The sequence below is a fragment of the Schistocerca americana genome, chromosome 10, assembly GCF_021461395.2.
Source record: "Schistocerca americana isolate TAMUIC-IGC-003095 chromosome 10, iqSchAmer2.1, whole genome shotgun sequence".
Taxonomy (NCBI): domain Eukaryota; kingdom Metazoa; phylum Arthropoda; class Insecta; order Orthoptera; family Acrididae; genus Schistocerca; species Schistocerca americana.
Window position 1 is genome coordinate 47941357 of NC_060128.1, and position 18241 is coordinate 47959597.

The following is an 18241-nucleotide window of genomic DNA, read 5'->3' on the forward strand; positions in this document are numbered from 1 at the left end:
ACAGAAATTGCATCCGAATTTAATACAAAAGGCACAATGCCGACTTAAGTACAAGAGGACTGACACTCTAACTTTCTATGATTTGAACCTCTCCTGTGAGTCCAGTTTAAGATTCCGATGCTTCACTTCAGGTATACTGTATCTCTTGGACCTTCTTATTGACGTTGAAACTCAGAAATTGAATCCAAATTTAATACAAATGGCACAATGCCGACTTAAGTACAAGAGGACTGACACTCTAACTTTCTATGATTTGAACCTCGCCTGTGAGTCCTGTTTTAGATTCCGATGCTTCACTTCAGGTTTACTGTATACCTTGGACCTTCTTATTGACGATGAAACACATAAATTGCATCCGAATTTAATACAAAAGGAACAATGCCGACATAAGTACAAGAGGACTGACACTCTAACTTTCAATGATTTGAACCTCTCCTATGAGTCCAGTTTTAGATTCCGATGCTTCACTACAGGTTTACTGCATACCTTGGATCTTCTTATTGACGCTGAAATACAGAAATTGCATCCGAATATAATACAAAAGGCACAATGCCGACTTAAGTACAAGAGGACAGTCACTCTAAGTTTCTATGATTTGAACCTCTCCTGTGAGTCCAGATTAAGATTCCGATGCTTCACTTCAGGTATACTGTATCTCTTGGAACTTCCTATTGACGATGAAACTCAGAAATTGAATCCGACGTTAATGCAAAAGGCACAATGCCGACTTCAGTTCAAGAGGACTGACACTCTAACTTTCTATGATTTGAACTTTTCCGGTGAGTCAAGTTTCGGATTCCGATGCTTCACTTCAGGTTTTTCTGTATCCCTTGAACCTTCTTATTGAAGATGAAACACAGAATTTGCATCCGAATTTAATACAAAAGGCACAATGCCGACTTAAGAACAAGAGGATTGACACTCTAACTTTCTATTATTTGAACCTCTCCTGTGAGTCCAGTTTTAGATTACGATGCTTCACTTCAGGTTTACTGTATCCCTTGGACCTTCTTATTGACGATGAAACACAGAAATTGCATCTGAATTTAATACAAAAGGCACAATGACGACTTAAGTACAAGAGGACTGACACTCTAACTTTCTATGATTTGAACCTCTCCTGTGAGACCAGTTTTAGATTCAGATGCTTCACTTCGGGTTCAGTGTATCCCTTGGACCTTCTTATTGACGATTAAATACAGAAATTGCATCCGCATCTAATACAAAAGGCACAATGCCAACTTATGTACAAGAGGACTGACACTCTAACTTTCTGTGATTTGAACCTCTCTTGTGAGTCCAGTTTTAGATTCCGATGCTTCACTTCAGGTTTACTGTATACCTTTGACCTTGTTATTGACGATGAAGCACAGAAATTGCATCCGAATTTAATACAAAAGGCACAATGCCGACTTAAGTACAAGAGGACTGACACTCTAACTTTCTATGATTTGAACCTCGCCTGTGAGTCCAGTTTTAGATTCCGATGCTTCACTTCAGGTTTACTGCATACCTTGGATCTTCTTATTGACGCTGAAATACAGAAATTGCATCCGAAAATAATACAAAAGGCACAATGCCGACTTAAGTACAAGAGGACTGACACTCTAACTTGCTATGAATTGAAAGTCTCTTGTGAGCCCAGTTTCAGATTCCGATGTATCACTTCAGGTTTACTGTATACCTTGGACATTCTTATTGACGATGACAAACAGATATTGCATCCGAACTTAATACAAAAGGCACAATGCCGACTTAAGTACAAGAGGACTGACTCTTTAACTTTCAATGATTTGAACATACAAAAGGCACAATGCCGACTTAAGTACGAGAGGACCGACACTCTAAATTTCTATGATTTGAACCTCTCCTGTGAGTCCAGTTTTAGATTCCGATGCTTCACTTCGGGTTTACTGTATCCCTTGGACCTTCTTATTGACGATGAAACATAGAAATTACATCCGAATCTAATACAAAAGGCACAATGCCGACTTAAGTACAAGAGGACTGACACTCTAACTTTCTATGATTTGAACCTCCCCTGTGAGTCCAGTTTTAGATTCTGATGCTTCACTTCGGGTTTACTGTACACCTTGGACCTTCTTATTGACGATGAAGCACAGAAATTACATCCGAAATTAATACAAAAGGCACAATGCCGACTTAAGTACAAGAGGACTGACACTCTAACTTTCTATTATTTGAACCTCTCCTGTGAGTCCAGTTTTAGATTCCGATGCTTCACTTCAGGTTTACTGTATCCCTTGGACCTTCTTATTGACGATGAAGCACAGAAATTGCATCCGAATTTAATACAATAGGCACAATGCCGACTTAAGTCCAATAGGACTGACACTCTAACTTTCTATGATTTGAACCTCTCCTGTGAGTCCAGTTTTAGATTCCGATGCGTCACTTCAGGTTTACTGAATCCCTTGGACCTTCTTATTGACGTTGAAACTCAGAAATTGAATCCAAATTTAATACAAATGGCACAATGCCGACTTAAGTACAAGAGGACTGACACTCTAACTTTCTATGATTTGAACCTCTCCTGTGAGTCCAGTTTTGGATTCCGATGCTTCACTTCACGTTTACTGTATCCCTTGGACCTTCTTATTGAAGATGAAACACAGAAATTGCATCCGAATTTAATACAAAAGGCACAATGCCGACTTAAGTACAAGTGGACTAACACTCTAACTTTCTATGATTTGAACCTTTCCTGTGAGTCAAGTTTTATATTATGATGCTTCACTTCAGGTTTACTGTATCCCTTTTACCTTCTTATTGACGATGAGGTACAGAAATTGCATCGGAATTAAATTCAAAAGGTACAATGCCGACTTAAGTACAAGAGGACTGTCACTCTAACTTTCTATGATTTGAACCTCTCCTGTGAGCCCAGTTTTAGATTCAGATGCTTCACTTCAGGTTTACTGTATACCTTTGACCTTCTTATTGACGATGAAGCACAGAAATTGCATCCGAATTTAATACAAAAGGCACAATGCCGACTTAAGTACAAGAGGACTGACACTCTAACTTTCTATGATTTGAACCTCGCCTGTGAGTCCAGTTTTAGATTCCGATGCTTCACTTCAGGTTTACTGCATACCTTGGATCTTCTTATTGACGCTGAAATACAGAAATTGCATCCGAATATAATACAAAAGGCACAATGCCGACTTAAGTACAAGAGGACTGTCGCTCTAAGTTTCTATGATTTGAACCTCTCCTGTGAGTCCAGTTTTAGATTCCGATGCTTCACTTCAGGTTTACTGTACCCCTTGGACCTTCTTATTGACGATGAGAAACAGATATTGCATCCGAATTTAATACAAAAGGCACAATGCCGACTTAAGTACAAGAGGACTGACACTCTAACTTGCTATGATTTGAAAGTCTCCTGTGAGCCCAGTTTCAGATTCCGATGTTTCACTTCAGGTTTACTGTATACCTTGGACATTCTTATTGACGATGAGTTACAGATATTGCATCCGAACTTAATACAAAAGGCACAATGCCGACTTAAGTACAAGAGGACTGACTCTCTAACTTTCAATGATTTGAACATACAAAAGGCACAATGCCGACTTAAGTACAAGATGACTGACACTCCAAATTTCTATGATTTGAACCTCTCCTGTCAGTCCAGTTTAAGATTCCGATGCTTCACTTCAGGTTTACTGCATCCCTTGGACCTTGTTATTGACGAAGATAAACAGAAATTGCATCCGAATTTAATACAAAAGGCCCAATGCCGACTTAAGTACAAGTGGACTGACATTCTAACTTTCTATGATTTGAACCTTTCCTGTGAGTCCAGTTTTAGATTATGATGCTTCACTTCAGGTTTACTGTATCCCTTGGACCTTCTTATTGAAGATGAAACACAGAAACTGCATCCGAATTTAATACAAAAGGCACAATGCCGACTTAAGTACAAGTGGACTGACACTCTAACTTTCTATGATTTGAACCTTTCCTGTGATTCCAGTTTTAGATTATGATGCTTCACTTCAGATTTACTGTATCCCTTGGACCTTCTTATTGACGACGAAGCACAGAAATTGCATCGGAATTAAATTCAAAAGGCACAATGCCGACTCAAGTACAAGAGGACTGACACTCTAACTTTCTATGATTTGAACCTTTCCTGTGAGTCCAGTTTTAGATTATGAAGCTTCACGTCTGGTTTACTGTATCCCTTGGACCTTCTTATTGAAGATGAAACACAGAAATTGCATCCGAATTTAATACAAAAGGCACAATGCCGACTCAAGTACAAAGTGACTGACACTCTAACTTTCTATGATTTGAACCTCTCCTGTGAGTCCAGTTTTAGATTCCGATGCTTCACTTCAGATTCACTGTATCCCTTTTACAATCTTATTGACGATGAAGTACAGAAATTGCATCGGAATTAAATTCAAAATGCACAATGCCGACTTAAGTACAAGAGGACTGACACTCTAAATTTCTATAATTTGAACATCTCCTGTGAGCCCAGTTTTAGATTCCGATGCTTCACTTCAGGTTTACTGTATCCCTTGGCCCTTCTTATTGACGAGAAACTCAGGAATTGAATCCCAATTTAATACAAATGGCACAATGCCGACTTAAGTACAAGAGGACTGACACTCTAACTTGCTATGATTTGAAAGTCTCCTGTGAGTCCAGTTTATGATTCCGATGCTTCACTTCAGGTTTACTGTATACCTTGGACCTTCTTATTGACGATGAAAAACAGAAATTGCATCCGAATGTAATACAAACTGCACAATACCGACTTAAGTACAAGAGGACCGACATTTTAACATTCCACGAATTGAATCTCTCCTGTGAGTCCAGTTTTAGATTCCGATGCCTTACCTCAGGTTGAGTGTATCCCTTGCACCTTCTTATTGTCGATGAAGCACGGAAATTGCATCGGAATTAAATTCAAAAGGCAAACAATGCCGACTTAAGTACAAGAGATCTGACACTCTAACTTTCTATGATTTGAACCGCTCCTGTGAGTCTAGTTTTATATTCCGATGCTTCACTTCGGGTTTACTGTATCCCTTGGACCTTCTTATTGACGATGAAACATAGAAATTACATCCGAATCTAATACAAAAGGCACAATGCCGACTTAAGTACAAGAGGACTGACTCTCTAACATTTTTCTCTGATTTGAACCTCTCCTGTGAGTCCAGTTTAAGGTTCTGATGCTTTACTTCAGGTATACTGTATCTCTTGGACCTTCCTAGTGATGATGAGACTCAGAAATTGAATCCGACGTTAATACAAAAGGCACAATGCTGACTTAAGTTCAAGAGGACTGACACTCTATCTTTCTATGATTTGAACTTTTCCTGTGAGTCAAGTTTTGGATTACGAGTCTTCACTTCAGGTTTACTGTATCCCTTGGATCTTCTTATTGACGATGCAAAACAGAATTTGCATCCGATTTTAATACAAAAGGCACAATGCCGACTTAAGTACAAGAGGACCGACACTCTAACTTTCTATGATTTGAACCTCTCCTGTGAGTCCAGTTTTAAATTCCGATGCTTCACTTCGGGTTTACTGTATCCCTTGGACCTTCTTATTGACGATGAAACATAGAAATTACATCCGAATCTAATACAAAAGGCACAATGCCGACTTAAGTACAAGAGGACTGACACTCTAACTTTCTATGATTTGAACCTCTCCTGTGAGTCCAGTTTTAGATTCTGATGCTTCACTTCCGGTTTACTGTACACCTTGGACCTTCTTATTGACGATGAAGCACAGAAATTACATCCGAAATTAATACAAAAGGCACAATGCCGACTTAAGTACAAGAGGACTGACACTCTAACTTTCTATTATTTGAACCTCTCCTGTGAGTCCAGTTTTAGATGCCGATGCTTCACTTCAGGTTTACTGTATCCCTTGGACCTTCTTATTGACGATGAAGCACAGAAATTGCATCCGAATTTAATACAATAGGCACAATGCCGACTTAAGTCCAATAGGACTGACACTCTAACTTTCTATGATTTGAACCTCTCCTGTGAGTCCAGTTTTAGATTCCGATGCTTCACTTCAGGTTTACTGTATCCCTTGGACCTTCTTATTGACGATGAAACTCAGAAATTGAATCCAAATTTAATACAAATGGCACAATGCCGACTTAAGTACAAAAGAACTGACACTCTAACTTTCTATGATTTGAACCTCTCCTGTGAGTCCAGTTTTGGATTCCGATGCTTCACTTCACGTTTACTGTATCCCTTAGACCTTCTTATTGAAGATGAAACACAGATATTGCAACCGAATTTAATACAAAAGGCACAATGCCGACTTAAGTACAAGTGGACTGACACTCTAACATTCTATGATTTGAACCTTTCCTGTGAGTCAAGTTTTATATTATGATGCTTCACTTCAGGTTTACTGTATCCCTTGGACCTTCTTATTGACGATGAAACACAGAAATTGCATCCGAATTTTATACAAAAGGCACAATGCCGACGTAAGTACAAGAGGACTTACACTCTAACTTTCTATGATTTGAACCTCTCGTGTGAGTCCAGTTTTAGATTCCGATGCTTCACTTTGGGTTTAGTGTATCCCTTGGACCTTCTTATTGACGATGAAGCACAGAAATTGAATCCGAATTTAATACAATAGGCACAATCCCGACTTAACTCCAAGAGGACTGACACTCTAACTTTCTATGATTTGAACCTCTCCTGTGAGTCCAGTTTTAGATTCCGATGCTTCACATCAGGTTTACTGTATCCCTTGGACCTTCGTATTCACGATGAAACACAGAAATTGCATCCGAATTTAATAAAAATGCACAATGCCGACCTAAGTACAAGTGGACTGACACTCTAACTTTCTATTATATGAACCTCTCCTGTGAGTCCAATTTTAGATTCCGATGCTTCACTTCAGGTTTACTGTATCCCTTGGACCTTCTTATTGACAATGAAACACAGAAATTGCATCCCAATTTAATACAAATGGCACAATGCCGACTTAAGTACAAGAGGACTGACACTCTAACATTTTTCTCTGATTTGAACCTCTCCTGTGAGTCCAGTTTAAGATTCCGATGCTTCACTTCAGGTATACTGTATCTCTTGGAACTTCCTATTGACGATGAAACTCAGAAATTGAATCCGACGTTAATGCAAAAGGCACAATGCCGACTTAAGTTCAAGAGGACTGACACTCTAACTTTCTATGATTTGAACTTTTCCGGTGAGTCAAGTTTCGGATTCCGATGCTTCACTTCAGGTCTTTCTGTATCCCTTGGACCTTCTTATTGACGATGAAACACAGAATTTGCATCCGAATTTAATACCAAAGGCACAATGCCGACTTAAGAAGAAGAGGATTGACACTCTAACTTTCTATTATTTGAACCTGCCCTGTGAGTCCAGTTTTAGATTCCGATGCTTCACTTCAGGTTTACTGTATACCTTGGACCTTCTTATTGACGATGAAACACAGAAATTGCAACTGAATTTAATACAAAAGGCACAATGCCGACTTAAGTACAAGAGGACGGACACCTTAACTTGCTATGATTTGAACCTCTTTAGTGAGTTCAGTTTCAGATTCCGATGCTTCACTTCAGGTTTACTGCATACCTAGGACCTTCTTATTAACGATGAAACACAGATATTGCATCCGAATTTAATACAAAAGTCACAATGCCGACTTAGGTACAAGAGGACTGACACTCTAACTTTCTATGATTTGAACCTGTCCTGTAAGTCCAGTTTTAGATTCCGATGCTTCACCTCAGGTTTAGTGTATCCCTGAGACCTTATTATTGACGATGAAGCACAGAAATTGCATCGGAATCAAATTCAAAAATCACAATGCCGACTTAAGTACAAGAGGACTGACCCTCTGACTTACTATGATTTGAAACGCTCCTGTGAGTCCAGTTTTGGATTCCGATATTTCACTTCAGATTCACTGTATCCCTTTTACCTTCTTATTGACGATGAGGTACATAAATTGCATCGGAATTAAATTCAAAAGGTACAATGCCGACTTAAGTACAAGAGAACTGTCACTCTAACTTTCTATGATTTGAACCTCTCCTGTGAGCCCAGTTTTAGATTCAGAGGCTTCACTTCGGGTTCAGTGTATCCCTTGGACCTTCTTATTGACGATGAAACACAGAAATTGCATCTGAATTTTATACAAGAGGCACAATGCCGACTTAAGTACAAGAGGACTGACACTCTAACTTTCTATGATTTGAACCTCTCCTGTGAGTCCAGTTTTAGATTACGATGCTTCACTTCAGGTTTACTGTATCCCTTGGACCTACTTATTGACGATGAAACACAGAAATTGCATCCGAATTTATTACAAAAGGCACAATGCCGACTTAAGTACAAGAGGACTGTCACTCTAACTTTCTATGATTTGAACCTCTCCTGTGAGCCTAGTTTTAGATTCAGATGCTTCACGTCGGGTTCAGTGTATCCCTTGGACCTTCTTGTTGACGATTAAATACAGAAATTGCATCCGCATCTAATACTAAAGGCACAATGCCAACTTAAGTACAATAGGACTGACACTCTAACTTTCTGTGATTTGAAAGTCTCCTGTGAGTCCAGTTTCTGATTCCGATGCTTCACTTCAGGTTTACTGTATACCTTGGACCTTCTTATTGACGATGAAAAACAGAAATTGCACCCGAATGTAATACAAACGGCACAATGCCTACTTAAGTACAAGAGGAACGACACTTAAACATTCTACGATTTGAATCTCTCCTGTGAGTCCAGTTTTAGATTCCGATGCCTTACCTCAGGTTTAGTGTATCCCTTGGACCTTCTTATTGTCGATGAAGCACAGAAATTGCAGCGGAATTAAATTCAAAAGGCAAACAATGACGACTTAAGTACAAGAGATTTGACACTCTAATTTTCTATGATTTGAACCGCTCCTGTGAGTCCAGTTTTAGATTCCGGTGCTTCACTTCAGATTCACTGTATCCCTTTTACCATCTTATTGACGATGAAGTACAGAAATTGCATCGGAATTAAATTCAAAAGGCACAATGCCGACTTAAGTACAAGAGGACTGACACTCTAACTTTCTATGATTTGATCCTCTCCTGTGAGCCCAGTTTTTGGTTCTGATGCTTCACTTCAGGTTTACTGTATCCCTTGGACCTTCGTATTGACGATGAAACACAGAAATTGCATCCAAATTTAATACAAATGGCACAATGCCGACTTAAGTACAAGAGGACTGACACTCTAACATTTTTCTCTGATTTGAACCTCTCCTGTGAGTCCAGTTTAAGATTCCGATGCTTTACTTCAGGTATACTGTATTTCTTGGACCTTCCTATTGATGATGAGACTCAGAAATTGAATCCGACGTTAATACAAAAGGCACAATGCCGTCTTAAGTTCAAGAGGACTGACACTCTACCTTTCTATGATTTTAACTTTTCCTGTGAGTCCAGTTTTAGATTCCGATGCTTCACTTCAGGTTTACTGCATACCTTGGATCTTCTTATTGACGCTGAAATACAGAAATTGCATCCGAATATAATACAAAAGGCACAATGCCGACTTAAGTACAAGAGGACTGACACTCTAACTTTCAATGATTTGAACCTCTCCTATGAGTCCAGTTTTAGATTCCGATGCTTCACTTCAGGTTTACTGCATACCCTGGATCTTCTTATTGACGCTAAAATACAGAAATTGCATCCGAATATAATACAAAAGGCACAATGCCGACTTAAGTATAAGAGGACTGTCACTCTAACTTTCTATGATTTGAACCTCTCCTGTGAGTCCAGTTTTAGATTACGATGCTTCACTTCAGGTTTACTGTATCCCTTGGACATAATTATTGACGATGGAACACAGAAATTGCGTCCGAATTTAATACAAAAGGCACAATGCCGACTTAAGTACAAGAGGACTGTCGCTCTAACTTTCTATGATTTGAACCTCTCCTGTGAGTCCAGTTTTAGATTCCGATGCTTCACTTCGGGTTTAGTGTATCCCTTGGACCTTCTTATTGACCATGAAACACAGAAATTGCATCCTAATCTAATACAAAATGCACAATGCCAACTTAAGTACAAGAGGACTGACACTCTAACTTTCTATGATTTGAACCTCTCCTGTGAGTCCAGTTTAAGATTCCGATGCTTCACTTCAGGTTTACTGTATCCCTTGGACCTTCTTATTGACGAAGATAAACAGAAATTGCAACCGAATTTAATACAAAAGGCCCAATGCCGACTTAAGTACAAGTGGACTGACACTCTAACTTTCTATGATTTGAACCTCTCCTGTGAGTCAAGTTTTAGATTCAGATGCTTCACCTCAGGTTTAGTGTATCCCTTGGACTTTCTTATTGACGATGAAGCACAGAAATTGCATCGGAATTAAATTCAAAAGGTACAATGCCGACTGAAGTACAAGAGGACTGATACTATAACTTTCTATGATTTGAATCTCTCCTGTGAGTCCAGTTTTAGATTCCGATGCTTCGCTTCAGATTCACTGTATCCCTTTTACCATCTTATTGACGATGAAGTACAGAAATTGCATCGGAATTAAATTCAAAATGCACAATGCCGACTTAAGTACAAGAGGACTGACACTCTAAATTTCTATAATTTGAACATCTCCTGTGAGCCCAGTTTTAGGTTTCGATGCTTCACTTCAGGTTTACTGTATCCCTTGGCCCTCCTTATTGACGAAGAAACTCAGGAATTGAATCCCAATTTAATACAAATGGCACAATGCCGACTTAAGTACAAGAGGACTGACATTCTGACTTTCTATTATTTGAACTTCTCCTGTGAGTCCAGTTTTAGATTCCGATGCTTCACTTCAGGTTTACTGTATCCCTTGGACCTTCATATTGACGATGAAGCACAGAAATTGCATCCGAATTTAATCCAAATGCACAATGCCGACCTAAGTACAAGAGGACTGACATTCTAACTTTCTATTATATGAACCTCTCCTGTGAGTCCAGTTTTAAATTCCGATGCTTCACTTCAGGATTACTGTATCCCTTGGACCATCGTATTGACAATGAAACACAGAAATTGCATCCCAATTTAATACAAATGGCACAATGCCGACTTAAGTTCAAGAGGACTGACACTCTATCTTTCTATGATTTGAACTTTTCCTGTGAGTCAAGTTTCGGATTACGAGTCTTCACTTCAGGTTTACTGTATCCCTTGGACCTTCTTATTGACGATAAAACATAGAAATTACATCCGAATCTAATACAAAAGGCACAATGCCGACTTATGTACAAGAGGACTGACACTCTAACTTTCTATGATTTGAACCTCTCCTGTGAGTCCAGTTTTAGATTCTGATGCTTCACTTCGGGTTTACTGTACACCTTGGACCTTCTTATTGACGATGAAGCACAGAAATTACATCCGAATCTAATACAAAAGGCACAATGCCGACTTAAGTACAAGTGGACTGACACTCTAACATTCTATGATTTGAACCTTTCCTGTGAGTCAAGTTTTATATTATGATGCTTCACTTCAGGTTTACTGTATCCCTTGGACCTTCTTATTGACGATGAAACACAGAAATTGCATCCGAATTTTATACAAAAGGCACAATGCCGACGTAAGTACAAGAGGACTTACACTCTAACTTTCTATGATTTGAACCTCTCGTGTGAGTCCAGTTTTAGATTCCGATGCTTCACTTTGGGTTTAGTGTATCCCTTGGACCTTCTTATTGACGATGAAGCACAGAAATTGAATCCGAATTTAATACAATAGGCACAATCCCGACTTAACTCCAAGAGGACTGACACTCTAACTTTCTATGATTTGAACCTCTCCTGTGAGTCCAGTTTTAGATTCCGATGCTTCACATCAGGTTTACTGTATCCCTTGGACCTTCGTATTCACGATGAAACACAGAAATTGCATCCGAATTTAATAAAAATGCACAATGCCGACCTAAGTACAAGTGGACTGACACTCTAACTTTCTATTATATGAACCTCTCCTGTGAGTCCAATTTTAGATTCCGATGCTTCACTTCAGGTTTACTGTATCCCTTGGACCTTCTTATTGACAATGAAACACAGAAATTGCATCCCAATTTAATACAAATGGCACAATGCCGACTTAAGTACAAGAGGACTGACACTCTAACATTTTTCTCTGATTTGAACCTCTCCTGTGAGTCCAGTTTAAGATTCCGATGCTTCACTTCAGGTCTACTGTATCTCTTGGAACTTCCTATTGACGATGAAACTCAGAAATTGAATCCGACGTTAATGCAAAAGGCACAATGCCGACTTAAGTTCAAGAGGACTGACACTCTAACTTTCTATGATTTGAACTTTTCCGGTGAGTCAAGTTTCGGATTCCGATGCTTCACTTCAGGTCTTTCTGTATCCCTTGGACCTTCTTATTGACGATGAAACACAGAATTTGCATCCGAATTTAATACCAAAGGCACAATGCCGACTTAAGAAGAAGAGGATTGACACTCTAACTTTCTATTATTTGAACCTGCCCTGTGAGTCCAGTTTTAGATTCCGATGCTTCACTTCAGGTTTACTGTATACCTTGGACCTTCTTATTGACGATGAAACACAGAAATTGCAACTGAATTTAATACAAAAGGCACAATGCCGACTTAAGTACAAGAGGACGGACACCTTAACTTGCTATGATTTGAACCTCTTTAGTGAGTTCAGTTTCAGATTCCGATGCTTCACTTCAGGTTTACTGCATACCTAGGACCTTCTTATTAACGATGAAACACAGATATTGCATCCGAATTTAATACAAAAGTCACAATGCCGACTTAGGTACAAGAGGACTGACACTCTAACTTTCTATGATTTGAACCTGTCCTGTAAGTCCAGTTTTAGATTCCGATGCTTCACCTCAGGTTTAGTGTATCCCTGAGACCTTATTATTGACGATGAAGCACAGAAATTGCATCGGAATTAAATTCAAAAATCACAATGCCGACTTAAGTACAAGAGGACTGACCCTCTGACTTACTATGATTTGAAACGCTCCTGTGAGTCCAGTTTTGGATTCCGATATTTCACTTCAGATTCACTGTATCCCTTTTACCTTCTTATTGACGATGAGGTACATAAATTGCATCGGAATTAAATTCAAAAGGTACAATGCCGACTTAAGTACAAGAGAACTGTCACTCTAACTTTCTATGATTTGAACCTCTCCTGTGAGCCCAGTTTTAGATTCAGAGGCTTCACTTCGGGTTCAGTGTATCCCTTGGACCTTCTTATTGACGATGAAACACAGAAATTGCATCTGAATTTTATACAAGAGGCACAATGCCGACTTAAGTACAAGAGGACTGACACTCTAACTTTCTATGATTTGAACCTCTCCTGTGAGTCCAGTTTTAGATTACGATGCTTCACTTCAGGTTTACTGTATCCCTTGGACCTACTTATTGACGATGAAACACAGAAATTGCATCCGAATTTATTACAAAAGGCACAATGCCGACTTAAGTACAAGAGGACTGTCACTCTAACTTTCTATGATTTGAACCTCTCCTGTGAGCCTAGTTTTAGATTCAGATGCTTCACGTCGGGTTCAGTGTATCCCTTGGACCTTCTTGTTGACGATTAAATACAGAAATTGCATCCGCATCTAATACTAAAGGCACAATGCCAACTTAAGTACAATAGGACTGACACTCTAACTTTCTGTGATTTGAAAGTCTCCTGTGAGTCCAGTTTCTGATTCCGATGCTTCACTTCAGGTTTACTGTATACCTTGGACCTTCTTATTGACGATGAAAAACAGAAATTGCACCCGAATGTAATACAAACGGCACAATGCCTACTTAAGTACAAGAGGAACGACACTTAAACATTCTACGATTTGAATCTCTCCTGTGAGTCCAGTTTTAGATTCCGATGCCTTACCTCAGGTTTAGTGTATCCCTTGGACCTTCTTATTGTCGATGAAGCACAGAAATTGCAGCGGAATTAAATTCAAAAGGCAAACAATGACGACTTAAGTACAAGAGATTTGACACTCTAATTTTCTATGATTTGAACCGCTCCTGTGAGTCCAGTTTTAGATTCCGGTGCTTCACTTCAGATTCACTGTATCCCTTTTACCATCTTATTGACGATGAAGTACAGAAATTGCATCGGAATTAAATTCAAAAGGCACAATGCCGACTTAAGTACAAGAGGACTGACACTCTAACTTTCTATGATTTGATCCTCTCCTGTGAGCCCAGTTTTTGGTTCTGATGCTTCACTTCAGGTTTACTGTATCCCTTGGACCTTCGTATTGACGATGAAACACAGAAATTGCATCCAAATTTAATACAAATGGCACAATGCCGACTTAAGTACAAGAGGACTGACACTCTAACATTTTTCTCTGATTTGAACCTCTCCTGTGAGTCCAGTTTAAGATTCCGATGCTTTACTTCAGGTATACTGTATTTCTTGGACCTTCCTATTGATGATGAGACTCAGAAATTGAATCCGACGTTAATACAAAAGGCACAATGCCGTCTTAAGTTCAAGAGGACTGACACTCTACCTTTCTATGATTTTAACTTTTCCTGTGAGTCCAGTTTTAGATTCCGATGCTTCACTTCAGGTTTACTGCATACCTTGGATCTTCTTATTGACGCTGAAATACAGAAATTGCATCCGAATATAATACAAAAGGCACAATGCCGACTTAAGTACAAGAGGACTGACACTCTAACTTTCAATGATTTGAACCTCTCCTATGAGTCCAGTTTTAGATTCCGATGCTTCACTTCAGGTTTACTGCATACCCTGGATCTTCTTATTGACGCTGAAATACAGAAATTGCATCCGAATATAATACAAAAGGCACAATGCCGACTTAAGTACAAGAGGACTGTCACTCTAACTTTCTATGATTTGAACCTCTCCTGTGAGTCCAGTTTTAGATTACGATGCTTCACTTCAGGTTTACTGTATCCCTTGGACATAATTATTGACGATGGAACACAGAAATTGCGTCCGAATTTAATACAAAAGGCACAATGCCGACTTAAGTACAAGGGGACTGTCGCTCTAACTTTCTATGATTTGAACCTCTCCTGTGAGTCCAGTTTTAGATTCCGATGCTTCACTTCGGGTTTAGTGTATCCCTTGGACCTTCTTATTGACCATGAAACACAGAAATTGCATCCTAATCTAATACAAAATGCACAATGCCAACTTAAGTACAAGAGGACTGACACTCTAACTTTCTATGATTTGAACCTCTCCTGTGAGTCCAGTTTAAGATTCCGATGCTTCACTTCAGGTTTACTGTATCCCTTGGACCTTCTTATTGACGAAGATAAACAGAAATTGCAACCGAATTTAATACAAAAGGCCCAATGCCGACTTAAGTACAAGTGGACTGACACTCTAACTTTCTATGATTTGAACCTCTCCTGTGAGTCAAGTTTTAGATTCAGATGCTTCACCTCAGGTTTAGTGTATCCCTTGGACTTTCTTATTGACGATGAAGCACAGAAATTGCATCGGAATTAAATTCAAAAGGTACAATGCCGACTGAAGTACAAGAGGACTGATACTATAACTTTCTATGATTTGAATCTCTCCTGTGAGTCCAGTTTTAGATTCCGATGCTTCGCTTCAGATTCACTGTATCCCTTTTACCATCTTATTGACGATGAACTACAGAAATTGCATCGGAATTAAATTCAAAATGCACAATGCCGACTTAAGTACAAGAGGACTGACACTCTAAATTTCTATAATTTGAACATCTCCTGTGAGCCCAGTTTTAGGTTTCGATGCTTCACTTCAGGTTTACTGTATCCCTTGGCCCTCCTTATTGACGAAGAAACTCAGGAATTGAATCCCAATTTAATACAAATGGCACAATGCCGACTTAAGTACAAGAGGACTGACATTCTAACTTTCTATTATTTGAACTTCTCCTGTGAGTCCAGTTTTAGATTCCGATGCTTCACTTCAGGTTTACTGTATCCCTTGGACCTTCATATTGACGATGAAGCACAGAAATTGCATCCGAATTTAATCCAAATGCACAATGCCGACCTAAGTACAAGAGGACTGACATTCTAACTTTCTATTATATGAACCTCTCCTGTGAGTCCAGTTTTAAATTCCGATGCTTCACTTCAGGATTACTGTATCCCTTGGACCATCGTATTGACAATGAAACACAGAAATTGCATCCCAATTTAATACAAATGGCACAATGCCGACTTAAGTTCAAGAGGACTGACACTCTATCTTTCTATGATTTGAACTTTTCCTGTGAGTCAAGTTTCGGATTACGAGTCTTCACTTCAGGTTTACTGTATCCCTTGGACCTTCTTATTGACGATAAAACATAGAAATTACATCCGAATCTAATACAAAAGGCACAATGCCGACTTAAGTACAAGAGGACTGACACTCTAACTTTCTATGATTTGAACCTCTCCTGTGAGTCCAGTTTTAGATTCTGATGCTTCACTTCGGGTTTACTGTACACCTTGGACCTTCTTATTGACGATGAAGCACAGAAATTACATCCGAATCTAATACAAAAGGCACAATGCCGACTTAAGTACAAGAGGGCTGACACTCTAACTTTCTATGATTTGAACCTCTCCTGTGAGTCCAGTTTTAGATTCCGATGCTTCACTTCAGGTTTACTGTATCCCTTGGACCTTCTTATTGATGATGAAACTCAGAAATTGAGTCCAAATTTAATACAAATGGCACAATGCCGACTTAAGTACCAGAGGACTGACACTCTAACTTTCTATGATTTGAACCTCTCCTGTGAGTCCAGTTTTGGATTCCGATGCTTCACTTCACGTTTACTGTATCCCTTGGACCTTCTTATTGAAGATGAAGCAGAGAAATTGCATCGGAATTAAATTCAAAAGGTACAATGCCAACTCAAGTACAAGAGGACTGATACTATAACTTTCTATGATTTGAATCTCTCCTGTGAGTCCAGTTTTAGATTCCGATGCTTCACTTCAGATTCACTGTATCCCTGTTACCATCTTATTGACGATGAAGTACAGAAATTGCATCGGAATTAAATTCAAAAGGTACAATGCCGACTCAAGTACAAGAGGACTGACACTCTAACTTTCTATGATTTGAACCTCTCCTGTGAGTCCAGTTTTAGATTACGATGCTTCACTTCAGGTTTACTGTATCCCTTGGACCTTCGTATTGACGATGAAACACAGAAATTGCATCCGAATTTAATACAAATGCACAATGCCGACCTAAGTACAAGAGGACTGACACTCTAACTTTCTATTATATGAACCTCTCCTGTGAGTCCAGTTTTAGATTCCGATGCTTCACTTCAGGTTTACCGTATCCCTTGGACCATCTTGTTGACAATGAAACACAGAAATTGCATCCCAATTTAATACAAATGGCACAATGCCGACTTAAGTACAAGAGGACTGACTCTCTAACATTTTTCTCTGATTTGAACCTCTCCTGTGAGTCCAGTTTAAGATTCCGATGCTTTACTTCAGGTATACTATATCTCTTGGACCTTCCTATTGATGATCAGACTCAGAAATTGAATCCGACGTTAATACAAAAGGCACAATGCCGACTTAAGTTCAAGAGGACTGACACTCGACCTTTCTATGATTTGAACTTTTCCTGTGAGTCAAGTTTTGGATTACGAGTCTTCACTTCAGGTTTAATGTATCCCTTGGACCTTCTTATTGACGATGAAACATAGAAATTACATCCGAATCTAATACAAAAGGCACAATGCCGACTTAAGTACAAGAGGACTGACACTCTAACTTTCTATGATTTGAACCTCTCCTGTGAGTCCAGTTTTAGATTCTGATGCTTCACTTTGGGCTTACTGTACACCTTGGACCTTCTTATTGACGATGAAGTACAGAAATTACATCCGAAATTAAAACAAATGGCACAATGCCGACTTAAGTACAAGAGGACTGACACTCTAACTTTCTATTATTTGAACTTCTCCTGTGAGTCCAGTTTTAGATTCCGATGCTTCACTTCAGGTTTACTGTATCCCTTGGACCTTCATATTGACGATGAAGCACAGAAATTGCATCCGAATTTAATGCAATAGGCACAATGCCGACTTAAGTCCAATAGGACTGACACTCTAACTTTCTATGATTTGAACCTCTCCTGTGAGTCCAGTTTTGGATTCCGATGCTTCACTTCACGT